This window comes from Manis pentadactyla, chromosome X (assembly GCF_030020395.1).
Source record: "Manis pentadactyla isolate mManPen7 chromosome X, mManPen7.hap1, whole genome shotgun sequence".
NCBI classification, from domain to species: Eukaryota; Metazoa; Chordata; class Mammalia; order Pholidota; family Manidae; genus Manis; species Manis pentadactyla.
Window position 1 is genome coordinate 71,201,375 of NC_080038.1, and position 27,908 is coordinate 71,229,282.

The 27,908-nt window shown below is 40.2% G+C and overlaps 1 long non-coding RNA gene across 1 annotated transcript in view; it reads left to right on the forward strand.

Moving 5' to 3' along the window:
• The window catches only part of LOC130681753 (uncharacterized), a 32,063-nt gene extending 13,016 nt beyond the window's left edge, over positions 1-19,047 (forward strand). Inside the window, exon 3 of the long non-coding RNA XR_008995013.1 lies at positions 18,571-19,047. This is a non-coding gene — a long non-coding RNA (uncharacterized LOC130681753). The remainder of the gene's footprint in view (positions 1-18,570) is intronic.
• The last annotated feature ends 8,861 nt before the right edge of the window (positions 19,048-27,908 follow it).

Sequence of the window (27,908 nt, forward strand, 5' to 3'; positions counted from 1 at the left end):
TATATAAAGTCAACCTTAGTTCCTTAAAGCTATTCATATCTGAGCTTTATGCACTTGTCTCTCAGGTATGACATTCCAGGCAAAGCCTTGGTAGTATACTCTGTTTTTAATTGGTCCTCTTACAAGGAAAGCAGGTTCTTATTGAACTTATGCAAATAAACATACTGCCATGAAATATAAAAATAGTCAATGAAAGTTTTTAAATCCTGGAGCGATTAGGTAGAGAGAAAGATAATGTTTCAATTCTGCTTATAAAGATAGTCATTTACTAAACTGTTGTCAACTTAAGAGAAAAAGCTTAAAACACTTTATCAGCAACATTTGAAACAAAAAGCCATAAAATCATCTTCCTTGGATTCCTTAATCTTATGTAACCAATACCTGTTCTGCCAAAATCTAGTTCTTTACTAGCTTAGGATTAAAAAAACAGTGGCTATAAATGACAAAAGACTTACAAATGACAATGGTTAAAGATCTGATGAGAGCTTACTGTAAGACAGTTGACATAAGGAAATTTGGATATTTCTATAACACAAAACATTCAGTAACAAAGTTTAGTGTCATTCCTTTTGAGCCGGTCCCTACTCTCCATTGGCTACCTCCTGTAGGGGCAATAAAAATGGGTATAACTGTCTTTTCTTCACCCCCAGGGAAGCCTGGTGGGGTGATTGGTGCAGGAACCTCAGGATGTCTTGAAGACCTCAAGAAGAGAGGAATTCATTCACCCAAATGTACAGGTACTGCAGGTATAACCTGATGGCAATTCTGGCTTGGCTTTCTGGCCTCAAGAGGCCCTTAAAAGTTCAATCTGAAATTCCTTGCAAAAAGTTCCAGCAAAGCACATTTTTAAAAAAGCCTATATAATCAATTGCAATTCTTAATGCACTTATACAAATTATCAAGCCAAGTGTTAATTATTTTCTTAATCTGATTACTTCTAATTAAAATGAGGGTGATGTTAGAGAAAAGTGTTGTTTCAATAATGCAGCCTTTATCTATGCTAAATACTAATACTAGTCATTGAGACATAAACTAGATCCAGAATTCTAGTTTCCCCAAAATATCTAACTATTTTTCTCCAAATGTGTTAGTTTTTCCCAATGATTTCAGTTAAAGTTTTACTATTTCTAGTTCTTGTATTCAACCATGCATTCTTAATCTCATCAAGTTTGTCTTTCCAGAATGAAAAATTCAACTCCAGATATTGCTATTTATCCTAATAACACAATTTGTTCTATCTTGCCTAGAAGCCATAAAACTACAAATAGTAACAGAAAAGGAACCTGAAATAGAAGTGCCCATCTTCTGAAGTCCTCTCAACTGACCACTGATGGAGACTTAACTGTACCCTTTACTGTGCCCCTTCTCAGCATGAAGCAGTCAGAGCCGTCATCACCCCGTTTCCCTAGAAGCAGCTAGAGTCTCTATCTTCAGAGGGGAAAATTAGACAAGAACCATGGGCTTAGACAGAGTAGAGTGAGGGCCTCTGGAAAAAGCATGACAAGATATTTACAGTCAAAGCAATGCAACAATGTAAAGTCCCTATCAAAACTGTGTTCAGCATTATGCAAAGTGAAGAGCACACTAATTCTCCAGGGTAAAGATACCAGACTAGGAATATAGACATCTTCAGTGAGATCAGTTAAAAAGTCAAAAGGCCAGGAGCAACTTGTCCTAGAATGTTTGAGTGTTCTGCCAGAGTATCTCAGCATAACCCATGACTTCACTGTAAACAAGCCCCAGATCTTAGAACTCTTAAAGGCAATTTGGCTGCATAAGAGAGCGGCCATAATGCACTGTCCAGGACATCAAAAAGGAAATTCACCTGAGGCAAGGGGAAACCATGCAGCTGACCTGGCAGCTGGAGAAGTGGCCCTGAAAAAAATATCTCAGAATTAATTATGACCTTGCCACCACCCATGTTGCAAGAGAAGCCACATTATAATAGAAAAGACGTAGAGTTTGCTGCAGAGTATGGGGCAAAAGAAAACAGTGAAGACTGGATGATCCACCCTGATGGGAGAGTTATGCTCCCTGCTGTGCTGAGAAAGGACTTGCTGAAACAGGTACACAGTAGCACCCATTTGAGTAAAAATAAAATGATAAACTTAGTCCAGAAAGACTTCTAGGTCCCCGGGGCATGAAATAGGAGAAAGTTGCATTGTCTGTCAACAAGTAAATCCCTCCCGACAGGTTACACAAGTACACGGAAATAGGGAGAGAGGAGAATCCCCAGGGCGACATTGAGAAGTAGATTTCACTAAGATAAAACCTAGATAATATGGGTACAAATACTTGTTAGTTTTTGTAAATACCTTCTCTGGGTAAGTAGAGGCTTTCCCAACAAAGACAGAAACAGCCCAAGTGACTGTGAAAAAGCTTCTAAATGAAATAGTCCCCCGGTTCAGGTTGCCTCTGTCTATGGGGTCTGATAACAGACCGGCTTTTGTGGCACCACTGACCCAAGGAGTTGTTACTGCCCTGAATGTCCCATGGAAACTTCAGTGTGCTTACAGGCCCCAAAGTTCGAGCCAGGTTGAAAGGATGAATCAGACCCTGAAAGAGACTCTTACTAAGTTAACTTTGGAAACTGGCGAAGGGTGGGTACAGCTCCTCCCCTTAGCACTTCTCCGGGTAAGGTGCATCCCATATATTTTAAAGCTTACCCCTTTTGAGATTCTGTTTGGTCGACCCCCTCCTATCCTCCCTCGTGTAGGCTTGGAAAAAGCTACATAAACCTCTAATCAAGAAATTGTGCAGTCCTCACAGGCCCTACAAAGAGTGCAAGACCAAATCCACTCCCTGGTGAAGACTGCCATACAGGGAAAGGATCTGCCAGAACCACACTCGTTCCAGCCTGGAGACCTTGTGTGGGTAAAATGACATAAAACTGAGGTATTGGGGGCCCGTTGGAAAAGACCTTACCCAGTCATCTTGACAACCCCCACAGCTGTGAATGTTGCTGGTGTAAAACCATAGATCCACCACACACAGTTGAAGCTGGCTAGAGAGGGAGAGGAAAACCCCAGTACTTGGATAGTGGTGAAGCCACCACCCAACCAAGACCCGCTAAAGATAAGACTCAAAAGGAAAACCAAAAACTCAGATGTATTGTTTTAATATTGTTTTTAGAAGCTCTACCTGCTCCCAGTCTTGCCACCCAGCACCCCCACTGGCTATGAAATTACTCATGGAATTTAATCAATACAGCCTTGGGAAAGAATATTGTTAGTTTTACAGGAAGTGACACCCCAGTTTTTAGATTTGATCTCTTTGAACTATGGCCAGAACTATCCACTTATAAGTATCCTAAGAATAAGGATGACAAGGCTTTTCAAAGAGCATTCCAAAGGTGGGATTTTTTATGTTTGCCCAGTAAATCGGGGGGCACACTGTTAGGGAAATGGACACTATCATTGTGCAAATTGGGGATGTGAAACCATAGCCCCCTGGACAGACCATGACCCTTATATTTCCTTGTCTTGAGACAGCCTCCTTGACCTTGATACAGCTAGAAAGATGAACCCACTAAAATTAAAAGTTAAAAATTAGGACCCTTATAGGGTGGGAAAGGATTGGGAGACAGGAAAGTCTTGGAGGCTCTGGCTATATATAAGGGGCCAGGACCCAAGAACCGAGTTCACTATCCAAAGAGTTCAAATACCCCAGCTTCTGAACCCTGTGGGACCCCTCCGAGAGGTACCCTTGTTAAATCCAGTGCCCCTTCCGATGAGAAGAACACTGCAACTCCCCACCCCAGTTTGAGCCAAAGCCCCACATTGAGCCATCAAGTGGAAATATTAGCTTAACAGAACCTCCTGACCCCGGCCTGTTAATGACCACTGCAAAACCCCCGGACCAGATACTTGAGATGCTAGAGTCAGTCTACCGATTTGTAAATTAATCCACTGTCAATTTGACAAATGATTGCTAGCTCTGCCTAAATCCCAAACCTCCTTATTATGTTATTCTAGCCGCAAATGCGACCCTGGGACAAGAAGAAAACATTCGCCTTTTTAGTCTAGATGAGATCAGGGACAGAGGTCTCTGCCCATGGGGATTGCAACCCTCACTTACCTTGGGAGATGTGCAAGGCACAGGGTTTTGCATCCATTCCCCATCATATTCAGCCAAAAATCCCTGTCTTCAGAAACTCTGTGAAACTACTCTAAACTACACTTCCCCTGCCTCTAGTGAAAAAGTTAACTTCCTGGTTAGCCCATCTGCCACGTGGTTTGCTTGTACCAGCACATTAACCCCCTGTTTGAGAAATTAATAACAGCTAGTGTAGGAGACCTAAGGGCACCCTAGCTCTGTATTTTGGTTCACATCCTCCCTCAAGTTTATAATGGGGAAGCTTGTAGAAAACATATGGGCTTAATATATTCTCTTAGAACAAAAAGAGTAGCCCCCATCCTAGTGCACCTCCTAGATGGGCTGAGAATAGCAGGATCAATAGCAGTAGGGACTGCTTCTTTTTTTGTAAATAATGCCAATTTCAAAGTGCTCAGTAAACAAGTAGATAAAGATCTAGAGATGTTAGAGAGCTCAGTCCATCAGTTAGAGTCAGCTGTGTGTGGACTCCCTAGCAGAAGTAGTCTTGCAAAATAGGAGAGGGCTGGACCTCCTCTTTATGAAACAAGAGGGACTTTGCATGGCATTAAGTGAAACCTGCTGCTTCTATGCAGACAAATAAGGCATTGTTCAAGATACCTTGGCTATGGTGAGACAGAACCTTAAAGAAAGAGGTTCAGAGGGAAGCAACAGCAAACTGGTATCAAGGCCTGTTCTCATAGTCCCCTTGGCTAATGACCCTCCTGACAGCCCTTGCAGGTCCCCTTGTTCTCCTCCTGCTTGTAGTTACTATAGGGCCCTGTGTTATGAATTGCCTCATGAGTTTTATTCAGAAGAGACTAGTGGCAGTAAAGCTATTTTTCAATAAAGAACATTACCAAGCAAAAAAAAAAAACAAAACTGAAAAGTCAATGGTTTGCCTCTGTTACAAGGAGAGGGGGGAATGTGAGGGGCTGAAGCAATTTCAGACATAGAAATACGACACAAAACTCTCTGTAAAGTTAGCCCCAGACCCTAGTCACATACCAACTTCTGAGAAACTAAAGGAAAAGATATAAATCCCCTGAGAAACAGGATGTTCAACTAACTCCAGGCTATTTTTGCTTCTGTACATTGCTTTGTTAGAGACCAGCAGTATCACAAGTTTCCTGCAGCAAGTGAGAAAAACAGGATGCTTAAGCCCCCCAAGCATTGAACAAGGAATATAGCTTGCTGAATTTAGGCGAAGGTGGAAAAGTTACAAAAACTAAGCAGGATGCGGTAAAAATGCTTAAAAAGATGTTGTAACAGAGGCTCAGGGCTGCACTTGGAGAGCTTGCTCCTTGGCAGATGCTGGCCGGCTAAAATAAAGGCTCCCTTTTTATAATCTACGTTTCCGTGAGGACCTGTTTCCTTACCCCTGCTCCAGCATGCCTGATCTGAGACCCATAACAAGCATATCAAAAGGCTGTCTGCTCAGCTCTCAAGTTGGGCTGAGGTATTGTCTATTTGCTAAAGAATCCTGCCTTTACTATGCCGTCTAAAGCTGGGTCTGCATGCTAAAGTTAGTTGCTCAGTTTGCAAAATTACCTTCTCAGATCTGAAGGAGGAAAGACAGCACATAGGCCTGGGCCTTTTAGTATGCTAAAGTGAATCTTATACATGATTACAAATGATTAGCATAATAAAACATGTGCTACTTTCTTTATCTGGGGAACATTAACTGATCTCACTGAAGAATGATTTTAGAGCTTAATGTTCAACATAGTTTTAGTAGTGGGGGGTTTTCTAGCATGTAGTTTTATTGCGATGACTGCAAATATCCTGCCTTGCTTTTTTCAGAGGCTCTCACCTTATTTTAAGCCTATGGTCCCTGTCTCATTCCCCCTCTAAAGATGGAGACTCTAGCTGCTGCTAGAGAAAGGGGGTGACAACCGCTCTGGCTGCTTCATGCTTAGAGGGGGCACAGTAAAAGGGTGCAGCTAGGTCTCCGTCACTGGTCAGTTGAGAGGGCCTCAGAAGTTTGGCGCTTCTATTCTGGGTTTCATTTCTATTACTACTTACACTTTTGTGGCTTCTAGGCAAGATAGAACAAATTGTTATTAGGTTAAGTAGCAACATCTGGAGTTGGATTTTCCATTTTGGAAGGACAAACTTGAGATGAAGAATGCATGGGGAGAGAGGAGCCAAGATGGCGGCGTGAGTAGAGCAGCGGAAATCTCCTCCCAAAACCACATATATCTATGAAAATATAACAAAGACAACTCTTCCTAGAATAAAGACCAGAAGACACAGGACAATACCCAGACCACATACACACCTGAGAGAACCCAGAGCCTTGCGAAGGGGGTAAGATACAAGCCCTGGCCCGGCGGGACCCAAGTGCCCCTCCTTCCAGCTCCCGGCGGGAGAAGATTAGGGAGAGCAGGAGGGAGACGGAGCCCAGGACTGCTGAACACCCAGCCCCAGCCATCCGGGCCAGAGCGCAGACACAGTGCGTGCGGGGGGGACACTGGATACTAGGGAAACAGGGCAGCAAGAACAGTGAGCAGGCACTGGAGGCCTGGTGCCAGAGGACACCAGAAAAGCGAGCGACCATGTTTTGTTTTGTTTTTTTCTGTTTTGTTTTGGCGAGTGCATTTAGGAAGTCTTAAAGGGATAGGGACCCCAATACTAGGGAAACAAGGCAGCAAAACCAGTGAGCAGATGCCTCAGGCTGGCGCCGGAGAATAAAGAAAAACGAGCGGCAACCTTCTTTTTTCTTTTTTGTAGTTGTTGTTTTGTTTTGGCAGTTGCTTTTTGGAAGTCTTAAAGGGGCAGGGAGGGACACTTAATCCAGAGGTAAGGAATCTGGGGATCTCTGGGAACCCTAACCCCTGGGCTGCAGGGAGCAGGGAGGACCCTTACGGAGATAAATAGCCTCCCAGCCGCTCCACCTCCAACGAGACTCCACCACTTTGGAGCAGCAGCCCAAACCAGGCCATGACCACAGCAACAGTGGAGATAAACTCCATAGCAGCCAGGCAGGAAACAGAAGCCCTGTCTGTGTGCAGCTGCCCAGCACAAGCCACTAGAGGTCACTGTTCTCCCAGGAGAGGAGGGCCACAAACCAAGAAGAAGGGAAGTTCTTCCAGCCGTCACTCGTCCCAGCTCTGCAAACTATTCCTATCACCATGAAAAGGCAAAGCTACAGGCAGACAAAGATCACAGAGACAACACCAGAGAAGGAGACAGACCTAACCAGTCTTCCTGACAAAGAATTCAAAATAAAAATCATAAACATGCTGACAGAGATGCAGAGAAATACGCAAGAGATATGGGATGAAGTCTGGAGGGAGATCACAGATGCCAGAAAGGAGATTACAGAAATGAAACAAACTCTGGAAGGGCTTATAAGCAGAATGGATAGGATGCAAGAGGCCATTGATGGAATTGAAACCAGAGAACAGGAACGCATAGAAGCTGACATAGAGAGAGATATAAGGATCTCCAGAAATGAAACAATATTAAGAGAACTGTGTGACCAGTCCAAAAGGAACAATATCCATATTATAGGATTACCAGAAGAAGAAGAGAGAGGAAAAGGGAAGGAAGAAATAATTGCTGAAAACTTCCCAAACAGGGGGAGGAAATAATCGAACAGACCACGGAAACACACAAAACCCCCAACAGAAAGGATCTAAGGAGGACAACACCAAGACACATAATAACTGAAATGGCAAAGATCAAGGACAAGGAAAGAGTTTTAAAGGCAGCTAGAGAAAAAGGTCACTTATAAAGGAAAACATATCAGGCTAACATCAGACTTCTCGACAGAAACCCTACAGGCCAGAAGAGAATGGCATGATATATTTAATGCAATGAAACAGAAGGGCCTTGAACCAAGGATACTGTATCCAGCACAACTATCATTCAAATATGATGGTGGGATTAAACAATTCCCAAACAAACAAAAGCTGAGGGAATTTGCTTCCCACAAACCACCTCTACAGAACATCTTACAGGGACTGCTCTAGATGGGAGCACTCCTAGAAAGAGCACAGCACAAAACACCCAACATATGAAGAATCGAGGAGGAGGAATAAGAAAGGAGAGAAGAAAAGACTCTCCAGACAGTGTATATAACAGCTCAATAAGCGAGCTAAGTTAGGCACTAAGATGCTAAAGAGGCTAACCTTGAACCTTTGGTAACCACGAATATAAAGCCTGCAATGGCAATAAGTACATATCATTCAATAGTCACACTAAATGTTAATGGGCTGAATGCACCAATCAAAAGACACAGAGTAATAGAATGGATAAAAAAGCAAGACCCATCTATATGCTGCTTACAAGAAACTCACCTCAAACCCAAAGACATGTACAGACTAAAAGTCAAGGGATGGAAAAACATATTTCAAGCAAACAACAGGGAAAAGAAAGTAGGGGTTGCAGTACTAATATCAGACAAAATAGACTTCAAAACAAAGAAAGTAACAAGAGATAAAGAAGGACACTACATAGTGATAAAGGGCTCCGTCCAACAAGAGGATATAACTATTCTAAATATATATGCACCAAACACAGGAGCACCAGCATATGTGAAACAAATACTAACAGAACTAAAGGGGGAAATAGACTGCAATGCATTCATTCTAGGAGACTTCAACACACCACTCAGCCAAAAGGATAGATCCACCGTGCAGAAAATAAGTAAGGACACAGAAGCACTGAACAACACAGTAGAGCAGATGGACCTAATAGACATCTGTAGAACTCTACATCCAAAAGCAACAGGGTATACATTCTTCTCAAGTGCACATGGAATATTCTCCAGAATAGACCACATACTAGGCCACAAAAAGAGCCTCAGAAAATTCCAGAAGATTGAAATCCTACCAACCAACTTTTCAGACCACAAAGGCATAAAACTGGAAATAAACTGTACAAAGAAAGCAAAGAGGCTCACAAACACATGGAGGCTTAACAACACGCTCCTAAATAATCAATGGATCAATGACCAAATCAAAATGGAGATCCAGCAATATATGGAAACAAATGACAACAAAACACTAAGCCCCAACTTCTGTGGGACACAGCAAAAGCAGTCTTAAGAGGAAAGTATATAGCAATCAAAGCATATTTAAAAAAGGAAGAACTATCCCAAATGAATGGTCTAATGTCACAATTATCGAAATTTGAAAAAGAAGAACAAATGAGGCCTAAGGTCAGCAGAAGGAGGGACATAATAAAGATCAGAGAAGAAATAAATAAAATTGAGAAGAATAAAACAATAGCAAAGTCAATGAAACCAAGAGCTGGTTCTTCGAGAAAATAAACAAAATAGATAAGCCTCTAGCCAGACTTATTAAGAAGAAAAGAGAGACAACACAAATCAACAGTATCAGAAACGAGAAAGGAAAAATAACGACGGACACCACAGAAATACAAAGAATTATTAGAGAGTACTATGAAAACCTATATGCTAACAAACTGGGAAACCTAGGAGAAATGGACAACTTCCTAGAAAAATACAACCTTCCAAGACTGACCCAGAAAGAAACAGAAAATCTAAACAGCCAATTGCCAGCAAAGAAATTGAAGCGGTAATCAAAAAACTACGAAAGAACAAAACGACCAGGCCAGACGGATTTACCTCGGAATTTTATCAGACATACAGGGAAGACATAATACCCATTCTCCTTAAAGTTTTCCAAAAAATAGAGGAGGAGGGGATACTCCCAAACTCATTCTATGAAGCTAACATCACCCTAATATCAAAACCAGGCAAAGACTCCACCAAAAAAGAAAACTACAGACCAATATCCCTGATGAACGTAGATGCAAAAATACTCAACAAAATATTAGCAAACCGAATTCAAAAATACATCAAAGGATCATACACCATGACCAAGTGGGATTCATCCCAGGGATGCAACGATGGCACAACATTCGAAAGTCCATCAACATCATCCACTACATCAACAAAAAGAAAAACAAAAACCACATGATCATCTCCATAGATGCTGAAAAAGCATTTGACAAAGTTCAACATCCATTCATGACAAAAACTCTCAGCAAAATGGGAATAGAGGGCAAGTACCTCAACATAATAAAGGCCATCTATGATAAACCCACAGCCAACATTATATTGAACAGCGAGAAGCTGAAAGCATTTCCTCTGAGATCGGGAACTAGAGAGGGATGCCCACTCTCCCCACTGTTATTTAACATAGTACTGGAGGTCCTAGCCACGGCAATCAGACAAAACAAAAAAATACATGGAATCCAGATTGGTAAAGAAGAAGTTAAACTGTCACTATTTGCAGGTGACATGATATTGTACACAAAAAACCCTAAAGACTCCACCCCAAAACTACTAGAACTGATATCGGAATACAGCAAAGTTGCAGGATACAAAATCAACACACAGAAATCTGTGGCTTTCCTATACACTCACAATGAGCCAACAGAAAGAGAAATCAGGAAAACAACTCCATTCACAATTGCACCAAAAAAAATATCTAGGAATAAACCTAACCAAAGAAGTGGAAGACTTATACTCTGAAAACTACAAGTCACTCTTAAGAGAAATTAAAGGGGACACTAACAGATGGAAACTCATCCCATGCTCGTGGCTGGGAAGAATTAATATCGTCAAAATGGCCATCCTGCCCAAAGCAATATACAGATTTGATGCAATCTCTATGAAACTACCAGCAACATTTTTCAATGAACTAGAACAAATAATTCAATAATTCATATGGACACACCAAAAACCCCGAATAGTCAAAGCAATCCTGAGAAAGAAGAGTAAAGTAGGGAGGATCTCACTCCCCAACTTCACGCTCTACTATAAAGCCATAGTAATCAAGACAATTTGGTACTGGCACAAGAACAGAGCCACAGACCAATGGAACAGACTAGAGAATCCAGATATTAACCCAGACATATATGGTCAATTAATATTTGATAAATGAGCCATGGACATACAATGGGGAAATGACAGTCTCTTCAACAGATGATGCTGGCAAAACTGGACAGTTACATGTAGGAAAATGAAACTGGACCATTGTCTAGCCCCATATACAAAAGTAAACTCAAAATGTATCAAAGACCTGAATGTAAGTCATGAAACCATTAAACTCTTGGAAGAAAACATAGGCACAAACCTCTTAGACATAAACATGAGTGACCTCTTCTTGAACATATCTCCCCGGGCAAGGAAAACAACAGCAAAAATGAACAAGTGGGACTATATTAAGCTGAAAAGCCTCTGTACAGCAAAAGACACCATCAATAGAACAAAAAGGAACCCTACAGTATGGGATAATATATTTGAAAATGACACATCCGATAAATGCTTGATGTCCAGAATATAAAAAGAGCTCACACGCCTCAACAAACAAAAAACAAATAACCTAATTAAAAAATGGGCAGAGGAACTGAACAGACAGTTCTCCAAAAAAGAAATACAGATGGAAAACAGACACTTCAAAAGATGCTCCACATCGCTAATTATCAGAGAAATGCAAATTAACACTACAATGATGTATCACCTAACACCAGTAAGGATGGCTGCCATCCAAAAGACAAACAAAAACAAATGTTGGCGAGGCTGTGGAGAAAGGGGAACCCTCCTACACTGCTGGTGGGAATGTAAGTCAGTTCAACAACTGTGGAAAGCAGTATGGAGGTACATCAAAATGCTCAAAACAGACTTACCATTTGACCCAGGAATTGCACTCCTAGGAATTTACCCTAAGAATGCAGCAATCAAGTATGAGAAAGATCAGTGCACCCCTATGTTTATCGCAGCACTATTTACAATAGCCAAGAATTGGAAGCAACCTAAATGTCCATCAATAGATGAATGGATAAAGAAGAGGTGGTACATATACACAATGGAATACTACTCAGCCATAAGAAAAGGGCAAATCCTACCATTTGCAGCAACATGGATGGAGCTGGAGGGTATTATGCTCAGTGAAACAAGCCAAGAGGAGAAAGAGAAATACCAAATGATTTCACTCATCTGTGGAGTATAAGAACAAAGGAAAAACTGAAGGAACAAAACAGCAGCAGAATCACAGAACTCAAGAATGGACTAACAGGTACCAAAGGGAAAGGGACTGGGGAGGATGGGTGGGTAGGGAGGGATAAGGGGGAAAGAAGTAGGGGGGTATTAAGATTAGCATGCATGGGGGTTGGGAGAAAGGGGAGGGCTGTACAACACAGAGAAGGCAAGTAGTGATTCTACAACATTTTGCTACGCTGATGGACAGTGACTGTAAAGGGGTTTATAGGGGGGACCTGGTATAGGAGAGAGCCTAGTAAGCATAATATTCGTCATGTAAGTGCAGATTAGTGATACCAAAAAAAAAAAAAGGCAGTTCCTGTGTTGTAACCTCCAATGGGTTCTACACAAGGGTATAAAGGTCATATAAAAGTGTAGGCAAAGGTTCTGTTTGTGTTTATACAGAGGATCAAAGCCTATTTGGGCTACCTCGAAAATGAACTAAGATATGATATGAAAAAGAACTTCCTGCATCAGCACTCTCTGGAAGACTCATGCCAGAAGATGATCATCAAAAAACCCCAACAAAGATCCACGCACTGCTACAGCTGTAGATGCACTCATCCCACCAGTTCCTGGACTTGCCATGGGAATGAAGAAGGAGATATCTAAGCTGGCCTGTGCATGCAGTAAATCAACAAATTTGACTGGATCTAAACTGTTGGAACTCAACCAAGAATTAGGAGAAGTGCAAATTGTAGCACTCCAAAATCTTACAACTACAGACTATTTACTGTTAAAAGAACATATCGGATGTGAACATTCCCCAGGAATGGGTTGTTTTAATTTGTCTGATTTCTCTCAGACTGTTCAAGTTCACTTGGACAATATCTACCATATCATAGATAACTTTTCACAAATGCCTAAGGTGCCTAACTGGTTTTCTTGGTTTCACTGGAGATGGATGGTAATTACAGGTATGCTTTGGTTAGGTAACTATACTCCTATTATGTTAATGTGTGTGCGCAATTTGATCAGTAGTTTAAAACCTATACATGCTGAAGTTACTCTACAAGAAGATATGTCAAAGAAATAATCAATCTTCCCATGTTTTCTTCCGCCTGCTACTTCTATAGCTTTTCTTTTTCCTTCCTAATTACAACCCTTATATAGAATTCGTGCCTCATATCAAATTTACCGAGTATCATAATTCTTCTTAGTGGTAAAGATATCTCAAGACAAATGCTGGGCATGGAAGCTACAGGGTATAAATATGCAAAGAAGTAAGAAGCTAACCATTTCAAACAATAAGGCTTCTCTCTCACTTACCAACTTTACATTTCCCTGTATGGCCCCGGAAGATGACTGGTTAGCCAGAGTCGGGTAAGATTCCTCAAGGGAAGAACAACCTAAGACAGGCACAGTCGCAGGGGGGTCATCAGGTGAGAAATTGGGGATCAACAGAGGTGAGGCTTAGAACCTCACTCCCCCCTGTTCTGAGAGAAATCTTCTGCATACGTGATTGTTTTATTGCCCTCGTCTAGCTTGGATTAACACATAGTCTACTGGCACACACCTGTTCATCTACATTTGCTCTCTTACAACACTAAACTATGTTTTCTACCTTTATATTGTATCTACCTACCACTTCAGCATTTCATTAAAAATAATAATAATAAAGAGAAGAATGTGGTATCCACATATAAATCAAGTATAAAATTCAAATGAGTATTCATATTTGATCTGACTGTTTATAGTTCATAATGCATGAGCAAAACCGAAAGTTTCTTTGATGACTGCCCTTGTACTGTTCACCATGTAACTTATTCACTATGTAAGAATTTGTTCTCCATGTAAGAACTTGTTCGTTATGCTTCAGAAGATTGGAGACTGACGAAAATTAGGCTTGGGGTGGATTAATGATTGTGCATTGAGCACTGACTCCCCTATACAGAATTTTATTGTTGTTAACAACCATTTGATCAATAAATATGAGAGATGCCCTCACAAAAAAAAAAAGTACACACTTCCAATTGTAAAATAAATAATTAACCAGGATGTAATGTATAGCGTAAGGAATATAGTCAAAATATTTTAACAACTTGGTATGGTGATAGCTGGTACCTAGAACTATAATGTATATAAATGTTGAATCACTGTGTTGTACACCGGAAACTAATGTAATGTAATACTGTGTGTCAACTACCCTTCAATAAAAAATAATTATCTACAAAAAAAAAAAAAAAGAATGCATGGCTGAATATGAGAACTAGAAATATGAAGAGTCTAATTGAGAATCATAGCTAGGTATCATGGGGAAACTAGAAGTCTGGATCAAGTTCACATCTCAGTGACTAGTATTAGAATTTAGTATAGATAAGACTGCATTATTGAAACAATACTTTTCTCTAAAATCACCCTCATTTTTATTAGAAGTAGCCAGATTAAGAAAATAATTAACAGTTGGCTTGATTATTTGCATAAGTGCGGCAAGAAGAGTAATTGATTACATGGGATCTTTTAAATATGCTTTGCTGGAACATTTTTTCAAGGAATTTCAGATTGAACTTTTAAGGGCTTCTTGAGGCCAGAAAGCCAAGCCATACTTGCCATCAGCTTGTGCCTGCAGTACCTGTAGATTTGGGTGAATTCCTCTCTTCCTGAGGTTCCTGCACCTGCCAGGAAGTGACCTTCCTTACTCACCTGGTAAGGCTGCTGGGAAATCTGTAAGCAAGGTACCAGGCCAGTTCTTATAAGGGGCTTTGTTGGCTTTATAAAGTCAATCTTAGTTCCTTAAAGCTGTCTGTTCATATCTGAATTTACACACGTGTCTCTCAGGTATGACGTTCCAGTCAAAGCCTTTATAATATAACCAGTATTTTTAATTGGTCCTCTTACAAGGAAAGCAGATTCTTATTGAACTTGTGCAAATAAACATACTGCCATGAAATATAAAAATAGTCACTGAGAGTTTTTAAATTCTGGAGGGATCAGGTAGAGAGAAAGATAAAGTTTCAATTCTGCTTATAAAGACAGTCATTTAATAAACTGTTGTCAGCTTTAGAGAAAAAGCTTAAAACACTTTAAGAGCAACGTTTGAAACAAAAAGCCACGAAATCATCTTCCTTAGTTTACTTAATCCTTTGTAACCAATACTTGTTCTGCTGAAATCTAGTTCTTTACAGTGTAGGAGTAATAAAACAGTGACTATAAATGAAAAGAAGACTTACAAATGACAATGGCTAAAGATCTGACAAGAGCTTACTGTAAGACCATTGACATAAGGAAATTGGGATACTACTGTAACAAGAAAAACATTCAGTAACAAAGTTTAGCATCATTCTCTTTGACAGTGCTTTCCAGGTAATTAAGCAGATAATTATATATCAGATAAATAAGCTAAATTAGCTAAATACTTTCCTCAATGAGAAAAAAAATTCCTCTGACCTGTTCCAGGGGCCCTCTGGAACATATCAGAGTTAACTAGAGGTAAAAGCACCTTTTTGAATTTGATTTTGGGAAGTTGTCAGAAGAAAGTTTCTTTGGCACTTGCTTAAATAGGATTATAGGTTGCTAGGAAGCAATACTTATCTATTTAACCAGAACGACAACAAAAATACTTCTAAGACAAATACAGAAGGTTACAGTTAGGCAAAGTTTAGCTTTTAGTCCTCTTAATATTAAGATCTCATTTTTTTAAATACTCAGACAACTCATTGAGACTTTAAGCATGAGAAAATGCTTTGATAAAACAATTAGAGAACCCTTTGCAATCTTTCAACATTAAGAGCAGACTGTTTAAGAAAACTTTGTCCTTGTAACTGAAAACAAAATTCTAATTTTGCTATATACTTGATATCAAGACTTATTTGCTTTAATTTTATATAGCATGACCATATCAATCCTTACACAAATTTTCTACAGCTTCCTTTTTACATTCAGAGTTCTTTCTCTTTAAATAAACAGCTGTACTTTAGAACAAAGTTACATTCTTTTATCAAAAGACACATTCTTTAGCATGGAGAAATGTTTTCTTTATTACTTTAAGTAGTTTTATTAGAACTTAAAACCAATAGGAACTCTAATTTTCAGTGAACACTGAGAAGTAGGCTATTGCAAACTGTTACACTAGCATTCTTTAGATTGACAAATTTATGAACATTTTGTCATTTTTGGAAATGTGTTTTACAGCACAATTTCTCATTAGGCATAAAATATGTCTATATAACTTAGCAAACTTTAAGAATTTTGGTTACTACAAAAATTCTCAGGCTGTTTGCATATATATATACACTGTTATACATTAATACAGTATTATTATTAAGATGTTTATTTGCTACACTTAGTTTACTCATTCCTAACAACTATGCTAGATCACTTACAAGACCTTTACTGAATATTAGACAAAGTCAAGCCTCTAAGCATTTTATTCTTGAAAGATGTAGCAGATAACATCAACTTAAATGACTTTAGGTAAACTTAGGCAGCTGATAACCATAAGGACATGTCCATTTCAGTTTAACTTGAATGTAGCATTAACGCTTAATATCCTTTACTAAAATTTTCTGGAAGTTTTAGAATGCCCAATTTAGAAATTTTAGAAAGTGCTTGTCTTTAAATCAATTTTTATTAATACCATACAGAAGTAGAAAAATATTTTTCATTTACACATTTAGACACACAAACATACAGATTGAGACATAATGACTACAGTTAACAATACTTCTCATACAAGAACATATAAAAGACACATTATACCGCTTGCGCACATCAGGTGGCCACCACAGAACCAGATAGATGGGGAGGGCGATGTCTCACCTCTACCCCTGACTCGGGGAGAAATGCTGCATCCAGCCTCCCCATTGAGTCAAATGAGCGCTCAAACCAGAAGCAGAACCAGAACCAGACTCACCTCCAGAGGGTTTCCAGATGGCTCCTTACAAATTCTGACAGTTGAGGATGCGCTGATACCCGTGGGCCATGGGTGGTCAGCGATCTCAAGGTCTCAAAAGAACTGCTCAATGATCATGCCCCATCCCGGACGAGCCCCCAAACGTTATGGGTCTCAGATCGGGCACGCAGGAGCAGGGGTAAGGAAACTGGTCCTCACAGAAACGTAGATTTTAAAAAGGGAGCCTTTATTTTAGCCGGCCAGTGTCTGCCAAGGAACAAGCTCTCGAAGTGCAGCCCTGAGCCTCTTGTTACAACATCTTTTTAAGCATTTTTACCGCATCCTGCTTAGTTTTTGCAACTTTTCCACCTTCGCCTAAAATTCAGCAAGCTATATTCCTTGTTTAATGCTCGGGGGGCTCAAGCATCCTGTTTTTCTCACTTGCTGCAGAAAACTTGTGATACTGCTGGTCTCTAACAAAGCAATGTACAGAAGCAAAAATAGCCTGGAGTTAGTTGAACATCCTGTTTCTCAGGGGATTTATATCTTTTCCTTTAGTTTCTCAGAAGTTGGTACATGACTAGGGTCTGGAGCTAACTTTACAGAGAGCTTTGTCTCCTATTTTTATGTCTGAAATTGCTTCAGTCCCTCACATGCTCTCAGACCAAGACGCCGGTATTCCAGAGAAAAATCAGGGCAGGAAATTCCTTATGTTAATTTTTAATATTCAGAGAACACTTAATAAGTCCTTCCCCAAGGCTTTAGAGATAGTCCCCACCTTTTTGGACAGGCTGTAACACAAGACCTCAAATCCCTTACTCTCTTGAGCTCCACCCTCCTTCAATATGTAGATGATCTCCTCCTGTGCAGTCCCTCCCTACTAACCTCTCAACAGGATACTATTCAAACCTCTCAACAGGATACTATTCTCCTTTTAAACTTTTCTCTCAGAACACAGCTATCGAGTTTCACCCCCCAAAGTTTAGCTGTCTGCCGCTCAGGTCACATACCTGGGAGTTCAGCTCTCCCAGTGCTACAAGGCCATTACCATAGACAGGAAAAAACTTCTCCAAACCATGCCCATTCCAAACACCAAGCAACACCATCCCTAACTCTCAAATAGCAAAGACCATACACTGTAATCCTTTCCACACCAACTGCAGTTAAACTCCAGGGTCTTCCCCATTAGATACACAACTCCCACCTTAAGCCATTTGTCTCAGCTTATTCCCCTCCCACCAAATTCCCCACAGGTTCCTACTCCTCCACCCTGAAGGGACCTCTTACTCTCCACATTTTGTGCTGCTCATCTCCACTTCCACTCATCACTGAAGAAGTTTCTGCCAGCACGGAGTCCTAAGACCTCCCTTACAACCACCATGCGTCATGCTTCAGGATTATTAACCCTGGTCTCAACACTTACTCTCTCACCAGACCTTTCTTCCCAATGCCAGCCCTTTCTTCTCTTTCAGACTGTCCAAAAGATTGCACCATCAAGGATTCCCTTTGCCCTACAGGTTGCTTTTCTAACTACACATAGGTCCCCAAAGAATGCTATTATTTCAGCCACCCTATGTAAACATAGCAATCAGCCCAAATGCAAAAAATCTCTAACCAAACCTGTAACCAGCTTATATTACAGGATTACCAACCCCTCTCCAAAGACGATGATCCTTATTGAACCTGGAAGATGTCATTGCCACTTCAGACCAAGGGCTCATCTGAGGACCGCCCCAAATCAATACAAAAATGAACTTCAACACCCCTAATCAGCAGGAAGCAGTTACTGAAGACTGACCTTCACCCCTTCCCAAATCCTCTACCACTTATAAAACAGAAAAGGGAGGACTATAACAATATAGTAATTTATCCTCCATTTACCCCAAGGTCCCAAGCACATAAGCCAGTGAGAATTATGCCTGGACTTGCCTGGGGCTTACCTGTGGACTTGCCCCACCTTATCTCTAAACATACCTACCCTCCCCCAAGGCAAAAGCCAAGCGGATCCTCCACAATAAAAGGCACAACTCTCTGTACCATGCTGCTGCTCCCTCTTTCTCTGGAGGCAGCCACTTTCTCTTTCAGATAATAAAATCTCTTGCATGGGCCCATGTCTCCTGAGTCATTCTGGGTAAGGAGGGTCGCGGCGAGATGCCCTTTCAATCAATATTGCCAAAGGGTTGTAATTTAATGCTGCCAAAAATATTTGCTCTTTTTCCCACCTGAATCAGAAGATATTTACAAGAATCTTCTTTTTGTAGCTCTGTAGTGAAAGATTGGTCAAATTGGAAACTGATATTGAAAGCTTGATAGGAATTTTTTAAGGCCCTAGAAACAGAAATTCTAACATAAGTGGATGGGTGTGTCAGCCCCTTTCTATTAAGGTGGTATTATCCAATTCTTCAGACTGTCCCTGTTTTGCAAACCTAGTCTTTACAGGACCACAGGTGTGGTCAATTCAAACTCCAGCAGTCCTTTTTACCAATTCCAAAACCTCTCCTATTTATTTCAAAGCCTTGTAGGTGTTGTAAAATTCTGGCCTGAATGAAACAAAAATCCCAAGAGGAACTTGTTTTTTTTGTGCCTTTGAGATGTAAATGTATACCTTGAGTTTCAAAAGGGGAAAGGCCACTTTAGAACTTGTCAAGAATAAACACAAATATTAAGAATCTTCTCCACAATTAGGAAAAAGCTTTAGTTATCTAGGCCGGGTACCCTAACTTATTCTATCTACCAGTAAAACAAACAGATGAAACATTTTTCATAACTAGGGAGCTTTTTATTATATTGAATTCATAGAAGTGAAGGGCAGAGACACAGTAGTGAAGCAGAGTAAAAGTTTTATTTAAAGTTACTGTGGGTAAAATTGCAATATTTCCAGAATGTCTCACCTGGCCTTAGTGCATCTCTGTATCAATTGGTGTTTCCAAGGGCTGGAGAGAAGTAGTCCATCTCCATATCAATAGGTAATTGCAAGCGTGAGTTAGGGCTTATCTGGGCCAGAGGTTCAGTGGAGCTCTCCTGCAGCCAGGTCACAGTAGGTGCAGGATGACTGTTTATAAGAAATAAATGGGTTTCTCCCACTTTATTTTTCCTTTGACTGATTTCAGTTTCAAAGGTATTTTGCCTTGGGGTTTTCCCCCCAGAGTTACAGATTGTGCATAAAATTGTAACATTTCCAGAATATCTCACCTGGCTTTAGTATATCTGCATATCAATAGGCATTCAGAGGTGGAAAGAAGTATGGCTTTAGTGCTTTTGCATCTTTCCTAAGGGGTGTAGAAGTTCATCTCCATATCAATGGGTGATTACCTGGGCAACAGAGGGCTTATCTGTACCTAAGAGGTGAGGGGAAGGGCTGGTGTGGTTGCTGCTAGAGCAGAGAAAAAGTCGGATTGGGACTGCAGTTTGTGAGAAATAAATGGGTTTTAAACTTTATTTCTCCCTTTGACTGATTTTGGTTTTTGGAGGTGTTTTGCTCCGGGATTTCCTTTCCCCAGACCGACACAGATACTTACATAAAGAGAGAAAAAGTGCAGGCAACCTCATGGGGGTGGTGCACCCTGAAAGGTTTAAGTTTTCTTTAAAGAGAGAAAATGCATACTCAGAGAAAGGGGGGAGTGTGAGCTATTTCAGAGAGAGGAGCACTGAAAGGTCAGGAAAGTTTTATTTAAGGCTATGTATTTAGAAAGTGCAGGCAACCTCAGATAGAGGTGCGCCAAAAGATTAAACTTTGTTTAACGCTCCACATTTAGAAAGTGTGGGTGACCTCAGAGAGATGAGTGCCTAAAGATTCAGCTTTATTTAAGGCTATTCACTCAGAAAGTGCTGGTGACCTCAGAGACAGGAGCACTGAAAGATTGGGGGTTCCCCCTTTTAAGGATTTTTTCATGAATGTGACAAAGGGCTAAGGGTGTGAATTTTTAAAGTAGTGTCAAGATGTTTATCTTTGTTGAGAGATATTAAGTCTCTTCTATTATCAGTCCTTTAGATAATTCTGCAAAATTAACACAAGAAATTTACTGATCTAGTTCCTCCCTAGAAAAGAGCAGTGCCTTTAGCCCCAGAGATGGTAGAGCAAATGTCAGGAGAGGATGAGAGGGTGTGGCTGAGGGCCAATCTGTTGCCAAGGCCACCACCCGAGGCACCAGCCTCTCCCATATTAAAGACCAGACCAGTCATAATTAAGAAAATAAAAATGCAGCAGCTGCATGCTCCTCATGGGGAGGAGCTACTCCCTCCCCAGGTTGTGGAGCACTCCATGCTCCATCCCTATATCCAGGATGAGCTGTTGGACATGAGCATCTGGTTTCGGCAGATGTTGGAACCTCTGCCTACACAGCTTTTGTGTCTCTGGGATATGGGTATGGAAAACATTGTTATATCAGGTTCTGAAATGTTAGCAAGGGAGGAGGCAGCAGGAGAATCTGCATTGCAGGAGGCCATAGGGGAGGCAGAAGTAAGAGTGATGATTTCAGCCCTGGAGATGGTAGATGAGATGTCAGAGGGGGATGAGTGGGTGGGGCCAAGGGCCAAACTGTTTCTGAAGCCACCAGTCAAGGCAGCAGTCTCTCCCTCATTAAAGGCCCACCCGGTTGTGATAAAGAAAATAAAAATGCAACAATCATGGGCTCCACAGTAGGAAGAGCAGCTCCATCAATAGGTTGTCAAACACTTCACCCTCTGTCCCTATATCCAGAATGAGCTGGTTAACATGAGTATCAGGTTTTGGCAGAAGCAGTTGGACCCCTGCCTACATAGGTTTTTGGGTCTCTGAGATAATGCAAAAAAAGCATTGTTTTGTCATGTACTGAAATGGGTAGACTAGCTTTCCTGATGACTCACCCTTCCCTCTGGCAGCAGTTGCAAAGTGCCCATCATACCTCAGGGAATTGGGCACTTCTGGATTGGCTGACAGCAGCCATCAGGGTAGCTTGGTCTAATCAGGGTGATTTACCATACTTCCTCAGTAGCTGGAAAAGTATGCAGAGCTCCAGCAGGTGTTACAGGAGCTGGGCATAAAAATGCCATTTATAGTATAGACCCCCAGGGCCTCAATGAGGAGTTGTTCGTCATAGGTATGAGAAATCTGCTGCTCCATACAACTCCCCCATCTCTCTTTGAGTCCCTAGTGACTGTTCTTGCTCCCCACATAGGGCAATCCACAAGTCAGACTTCTCGTACGTTAGCAGATCTGGGGGAGGTTGAAACAGTAAGAGCATGGAAGGAAGTATGGGCTATGACTGAAAGGAGAGGTACAATGGTTTGTTGAAATCTGGCCTGAAGTCAGACACCAATAGTCTAAGGGGCTGGTCAGGTCATTTATGGACAGTGCTATGGCGTTTGAATGAGAAGCCCCAAAAAGGAGCCTTAAGCCCTGCGAATATGCTAACACACATTGCTGTCTCTCCTATACAATTGTATGTGCCAACCAAAGAGGAATTATTGAAGCCAAGATATGGCCAGCAGAGCAACATCATTCTGTGAGCCCCAACTGAGTTAAACTCTGGAGACTCTGTTGAGTGGACATGGCCCTGGACATTTTGACATGTGGACCAGTGATGGCTGGCCCTTCTGGCACCTTGGAGGAAAATGTCTGGAAGCTAGCCTCCTGTATATTCCTGAAGTTACAGCACAGTGGTCCTCAAAGATCATGGTAGCATACCCAAAATGTCCAGGAGATAAGAGCATCTTACAGGGAAATTTTGTTTTATCTTTATGGCCATTGCATGTACTTCCTGTAGCCCTATATATTGATCCATCTGTGACTACCACAGGGAAGGTAGTGAAAGTCTGGTCCACTAGACCAGGACAATAGCCCATTCCTGTCACTGTCCTATCACTGGACCACTCTTTTGCCTGCATCCTACCTGATGGACAAGATTCGCCTATTATGGTGTCATTAAGGCATGTATCTTATCACCCTTATGATTATTTTTCTACAATCCCTGTGGCCTGGTCCAACTCCCTGGCTTCAGCAGCCACATGATGATTGCTATCTCTTCAGCTACTGACTGCATGTGGAATGGGCAAGCTGTGGACTAAATCTGCCTAGGAGTATGAACATAGCTGAAACCTGTGGTTTGAGGATTATCATGAATTTATTGCTCTTGCTGTTGTATGGTATTAGTCTGGTTGCAGTGCTTTCTTGCACAGGAGCCATTGCAGAAGATGGGGAATGGGCAGATTGTGAGGCAAGTTTTCTGGAGGGGTGGGCTTTGGATAAAATTGCAATATTTCCAGAATCTCTCACCTGGCCCTAATGCATCTCCAAATCAACAGGGGTTTCCAAGGTGTGGAGAGAAGTAGTCCATCCACATATTAATAGGTAATAATTACAAAGGTGAGTGAGGGCATATCTAGACTGAAGAGGTTGGGTGGGGTCCCTTTTCCTGCAGCCAGGTCTTGAGAGACACAGGAGAGCAGAAGTGGATGACTGCTTATAAGCAATAAATAAGTTTCTTCCACTTAATTTCTCCCTTTGACTGATTTTGATTCCAAAGTATTTTTCCCCAGGATTTTCCCCCAGAGTTACACATGTTTAGGGTTAACAGCATTAGAATTAAAACCTTTATTCTTCCTGGGTTTACTTAGTCATATACATTGATGTTATATGCTAAATCTTTCAAAAAAAGAGGAATGGAGGAGTGGTTGACTTTGATGTCTAATGATGTTTCTGTGGGAAATCTAGGCATGGTTGTTGAGAAAAAGTGTAGGGAAAATAGGAGTTCCATGGCCAGGATCCTCAGCTGATCCTAATCAACTTGCCCACTGTGTATGTGCAATGAAGTAATACTTGGCTGGCTGTGCAGGTGCATGTTTGCCCATGTGTTGGCAATAAGACATCATTACCTGTTTTATTGTATAAAGAGCTCTTCTCAGTGATCCACAAAGAGCCTGGAGCAGAGGCAGAGCCTGGAGTGGAGGTAGAGATGAAATGGACTTGCTGTATGCAGACTGCCAGTTGCAGATGTGATTCTTGCACTTGAAATGCCACTGCACTAATAAAGCTTGCTATAAACACTTTTTCCCCTCAACATTCCATTGTCATTTTTTGGTCTCCCCAAATCCAGAGTGAACTTGTCCAGGGCTTGGAACCCCAACAGGCACAAAGCTACAAGTAAATAGGTGTAGTAGATAAATTTTTAATAAATATGTGTATTGGCATATGCACCTAAAAATAGCTTGAAAATCTTTTTGGCCACCCAAAACCTTTAAGTTTTGCTAAAATAAGTGCTTAGTTATTTGTTAATATCTAAATCATTTCCAGATAAGATAAATCTGCATAAATTTTGCAGTCTAAAGAATGCTGGGGTAACAGTTCACAGTTGCTCACTACTTAGTTTTCACTAGAAATTAAGTTTTCTAAAAGTTAAGATATCTAATTTATATGCAATTAAAGCTGCTAGAAATAATAAGGCAAAACACCTCTGCATGAATAAAAAGAGTTTTGTTTTCTGTTTGTTGAAAGAACAAAATTTCCTCAAATTATTTGTCTGCTCTTAATATATCAAGAGACTAGAATTTTTCTAGTAGTTTTGTCAAAATAATTTACTGAGCTTCATGTTGTTTGAATCAGGTCTCTGGGTACTAAAAAAAACCAAAATCTTAATATTAAAAGAGGTAAGTTTTGCTAACAACTATGTAATGTTATGTATTTGCCTTTAAAATCTTTTATGGTTACTTTGGTTAAATGAATAACCATTGATTACATAATGATTTATTACCTTATTTACCATTTCCCAAAATAATGGAATAAATTAGTTTCAAGCAGAACCAGAATTAAAATATGAGAATAAGTGAACTGAAGTAAATAATTGTAATTTTTATGACTTTTTGTTTAAAACATTGCTGGTTCTCTAATATTTGCTTTTTCAGCAATTTTGGTAATTATAAGCAGAATATGAAATATTTTCTACCTTATCCTTTTAGTATTCAACTCTCTATATTATTTTTATGACAATGTAGATACTTGCATAAATCCAGTAAGAATCTGTTCTACTTTTAGCAGGACACAATTAGAAACTTTGGTTATATTACAAAGGCTTTAACTGGAATGTCATATTTGAAAAAAGAGACATGCATATACTCAAACATGACTAGATAGCTATAAGAAACTAAGGTTGACCTTATGAATCCAATGAAAGTCTTGGAAAATTAGCCTGTTACCTTGCTCACAGGATTCCCAGAAACCTTACCAGGTGAGCAAGTGTAACTCTGGGAGGAAAATATGTTCCCAGCCCAGAATAAATAGAGTTTGAAGCCAAAATCAGTCAAATGGGGAAATAAAGTGGGAGAAACCTGTTTATTGCTTGCCCACATCTCTCATTATCTGGCCTGCAAAAGGGCCCCACCAGACCTCTCAGGTCCAGGTGTGTATTCCAGGTCCCAACCTCTCTTGTTACCACCTATTGATATGGATATGAACTACTTCTCTCCAGCCCTTGGAAACACCTATTGATATGGAGATTCACTAGAAATATTGCAATTTTACCCACTTGCAATTTTATCCTTGCAAGGAAGATCACTTTCTGGCAAGTGCAGGAAACATAAGATACTTTGAGGATCTCAAGAAGAGATTAATTTCTCCAAATCTATAGGTACTGCAGGCAAAGCCTGATGACAAGTTCTTGGCTTGGAATCCCTGGCCTTGAGTAGTCTTTGAAAATTCAATCTGAGTTCCTCATGAAATGTTCTGCCAACACAGATTTAAAAGAATATCACTATTTTTTTGGACTTATGAAAATAATCAGACCATATTTGTTGGACTTAATTTATGAACAAACAGTTATCTTTGATAAAAATGAGGGTGATTTTTAGAGAAAAAGTATGTTTCTATAATACAATCTTTACTTTAACACCAGACAGGGCAGAATAAATGGAAACCTTCAATCGGTCAACCAATAATGGACCAAAGGCTCCACATGGGCTAGAGGTCAGAGCAATCCAGCTACTGAAAGCATAGGCAAGGTATCCATATTGGTTATAAAGATCAGTTTCTGTTTCAGAAGTAATAATGGATTGGGACCCTATTTAGGGACAGTACCTGGGTTACTGTGTAATCAGACCCTAATATACATTTCTACTTTTAACTCTTGTACCTATGAAAACTGGCAATGGTACTGAGGACTATGTTGCCATAAAACCAAGATTAGAATTGGTTTCTTAATGTTACTAGTCCTCATATTCCAGCCACACATTCTTAATCTCCTTGTCAAGTTTATTTTCTCCAGATTACAGAAGACTCAACTCCAGATGATGCTTAGATAAAGATTTCAACCCATTCCTCATGCTAATGAAGATGCACATCTGCAACCATGCAACCTAGCCACATCCTTTTATGCACCCTTGTTCATCTCAGCCACTGCTGAGACAATTCCATAACCCTTCCTCTCCCTGACAGATAGCAAGGAACTGCTGGACTTATAAGTAGGGACAATACCCCTCTTTAGCAAGAAGCAGTAACAGAAAAATTACCAATATCCATCTTTCTATTGCAAGATTTCAAGGGTCCACATTCCTTGAAGGTAGAATGTTAAGAGTAGTTACACAGCCAGACATGAGCAAGGAGGGGGAGGGACATCAGCCAACTGGTTTTTTGCATTCTAAATATTCTGTGTAAGCTGTTCTTGCAGGATGTGGGATGTGATGCTATAGCTAACAGAATGGCCAAATTGGCTGGTTCCAATATGGAGAAGATGACCCAAACTTCACCCCAAAATACATTATACACTCATTAACATAGCAAAAATCATACCTTCCCATGCCATGATAGTTCTAATGTGAGGCAAATATAGCCAAAACTCCCCTGCCTGATGTGAGGGTGGAGCAGGTCTGAACTGCAAGAAGACCCCACCTGTTCCCTTTGAAACCTATCCCCACCTAGTGAATATTCATCTCCCTCTGCATAAAAAGTTTCCCTACTGTTTCTTCCTAGTGAGTGTCTCTGGGTTTGCCCATGCCCGATTCTCAGACATGCACTTCCACTTTTCTCTATACTCTTATTTTCTAAATAAACTGTTAAAACTCAACCACTTTAGCATCTGTTCTTGAATTCTTTCTTGCCATGAGACCAAGGACCAATCTTTGGCAAAAATTGGCCTATTCAGACATTCTATTTCTTCATAATTCAGTCTTGGAAGACTTTTTGTTTCTAAGCTTCTGTTTATTTATTCTATTTTGTTGCCACATAACTTTGTCCAATTTGTTGGTATATAATTGCTCATAGTGATCTCCTATCATCCTTTGTATTTCTATGGTGTAGTTGTAACATCTCTTTAATTTCTGATTTTGTTATTTGAATTATCTATTTTTCCTAGTTAGTCTAGTTAAAGGTTTGTCAATTTTGTTTATCTTTTCAAAGAACCAGCTGTTAGTTTCATTGATCTTATATATATATATATTTAAGTCTTATTTCATTTATCTTCATTCTGATCTTTATTTTTCCTTCCTTGTACTAACTTTGGGCTTCATTTCTTCTTCCAGGTCCTTTAGGTGTAAATTTAGATTGCTTATTGGGACATTTTTGTTGAAGTAGCTCTTTATTGCTATGATCTTCCTTCTTAGCACTGCTCTTGCTATATCCCATAGAGTTTGGTACATTACATTTCTGTTTTACTTTCTTTCTAGATTTTTTTATTTCTTCTTTGATTTCCTTGATGAACCAGTTGTTTTTCAGTAGCATACTGTTTAATTTCCACATTTTTGTGGTTTCTTAATTTTTTTTTTTGTAATTGGTTTCTAGTTTCATACCACTGTGTTTGGAAATTGTGCTTCATATGATTTCACTCTTGAATTTGTTGAGACATGTTTTGTGGACTATCATGTGATCTCTCCTGGAGAATGTTCCATGTGCACTTGAAAAGAATGTGTATTCTACTTTTGGATGGATACTTTGCATGTCTATTAAGTCCATCTGGTCTAATGTGTGATGTAAGTTCAATGTTTCCTTATTGATATTGTGTAAGG